At 38.0% G+C, this 2,346-nt stretch overlaps 1 non-coding gene across 1 annotated transcript; it reads right to left on the reverse strand.

The window, feature by feature from the left end:
* Positions 1-1,622: 1,622 nt before the first annotated feature.
* Positions 1,623-1,772, reverse strand: LOC123326352. Its single transcript, XR_006541049.1, has one exon. It is a non-coding gene; the product is annotated as a U12 minor spliceosomal RNA (small nuclear RNA).
* Positions 1,773-2,346: the final 574 nt, after the last annotated feature.

A 2,346-nucleotide genomic window follows, 5' to 3' on the forward strand; every position in this document is an offset into this window, starting at 1 on the left:
GGACTTCTAATACTATGTTGAATAGCAGTGGTAATAGTTGACATCCCTGCCGTTTCCTGACCTTAGGGGGGAAGCTTTCAGTTTTTCCACATTAAGAATAATATTGGCTGTGGGTTTTTCATAGATGGCTTTTATGATATTGAGATATATACCCTCTATCCCTACACTATGAATAGTTTTAATCAAGGAAGGATGCTGTACTTTGTCAAATGCTTTTTCTGCAGCTATTAAGAGGATCATATAGTTCTTGTTCTTTCTTTTATTAATGTATTCTATCATATTGATCGCTTTGCAGATGTTAAACCAGCTTGCAGCCCAGGGATAAATCCCACTTGGTTGTGGTAAATAATCCTTTTAATGTACTGTTGGATCCTATTGGCTAGTATTTTGGTGAGAATTTTTGCATCCATGTTCATCAGGGATATTGGTCTGAAATTCTCCTTTTTGATGGGGTCTTTGTCTGGTTTTGGGATCAAGGTAATGCTGGCCTCATAAAACGAGTTTGGAAGTTTTCCTTCCATTTCTATTTTTTGGAACAGTTTCAGAAGAATAGGTCATCTGACCCTGGGCTTTTGTTTGTTGGGGGATTTTTGATGACTGCTTCAATTTCCTTAGTGGTTATAGGTCTGTTCAGGTTTTCTCTTTCTTCCTGGTTCAGTTTTGGTAGTTGATACATCTCTAGGAATGCATCCATTTCTTCCAGGTTATCTAATTTGCTGGCATAGAGTTGCTCATAATATGTTCTTATAATTGTATTTCTTTGGTGTTGGTTGTGATCTCTCCTCTTTCATTCATGATTTTGTTGATTTTGGTCCTTTCTCTTTTCTTTTTGATAAGTCTGACCAGGGGTTTATCAATCTTATTAATTCTTTCAAAGAACCAACTCCTAGTTTAGTTGATCTGTTCTACTATTCTTTTGGTTTCTATTTCATTGATTTCTGCTCTGATCTTTATTATTTCTCTTCTCCTGCTGGATTTAGGCTTTATTTGCTGTTCTTTCTCCAGTTCCTTTAGGTGTAAGGTCAGGTTGTGTATTTGAGACCTTTCTTGTTTCTTGAGAAAGGCTTGTATTGCTATATACTTTCCTCTTAGGACTGCCTTTGCTGCATCCCAAAGATTTTGAACAGTTGTGTTTTCATTTTCAGTGGTTTCCATGAATTTTTTTAATTCTTCTTTAATTTCCTGGTTGACCCATTCATTCTTTAGTAGGATGCTCTTTAGCTTCCATGTATTTGAGTTCTTTCCAACTTTTCTCTTGTGATTGAGTTCTAGTTTCAAAGCATTGTGGTCTGAAAATAGGCAGGGAATGATCCCAATCTTTTGGTACCAGTTGAGACCTGATTTGTGACCTAGGATGTGATCTATTCTGGAGAATGTTCCATGGGCACTAGAGAAGAATGTGTATTCTGTTGCTTTGGGATGGAATGTTCTGAATATATCTGTGAAGTCCATTTGGTCCAGTGTGTCATTTAGTCTTTTTTTTTTTAAACGGTAGTGGCTGATGCCACCCCTCCCCAAAGAACACAAGAACTTTCTTTTCTTAGAAAAGAAAGAAATCCCTCCAAACTCGCTTGCCAACTTCCACCAGTCCATCTACTCTTTCAGTGTTAAAGGGGGGGGGGTGGGCAGATCGCAACTCCCAGGCATCCCGCAAAGTAGGCGGGTCACCTTAGGGGCAACCTTTACCCACTCAAAAATTCGTCTCACATTAGCAGTGAGGATTTAGGCGTCACCCTGAATCGTTATTTTCCTTACTCATAAGTTTAAGGCATTCATTTAGCCTTTATTTCCTTGTTGATCTTTTGCTTAGATGATCTGTCCATTTCAGTGAGGGGGGTGTTAAAGTCCCCCACTATTATTGTATTTTTGTAGATGTGTTTCTTTGCTTTTGTTATTAATTGCCTTATATAATTGGCTGCTCCCATGTTAGGGGCATAGATATTTACAATTGTTAGATCTTCTTGTTGGATAGACCCTTTAAGTAGGATATAGTGTCCTTCCTCATCTCTTATTACAGTCTTTGGTTTAAAATCTAATTTGTCTGATATAAGGATTGCCACCCCAGCTTTCTTTTGGTGTCCATTAGCATGGTAAATTGTTTTCCACCCCCTCACTTTCAATCTGGAGGTGTCTTTGGGTCTAAAATGAGTCTCTTGCAGACAGTATATCAGTGGGTCTTGTTTTTTAATCCAGTCTGATAGCCTGTGTCTTTTGATTGGGGCATTGAGCCCATTTACATTCAGGGTAACTATCGAAAGATATGAATTTAGTGCCATTTTATTGCCTATAAGGTGACTGTTACTGTATATTATCTCCATTCCTTTCTGGTCTATGTTACTTTTAGGC

This window comes from Neomonachus schauinslandi, chromosome 11, assembly GCF_002201575.2.
Source record: "Neomonachus schauinslandi chromosome 11, ASM220157v2, whole genome shotgun sequence".
NCBI lineage: Eukaryota > Metazoa > Chordata > Mammalia > Carnivora > Phocidae > Neomonachus > Neomonachus schauinslandi.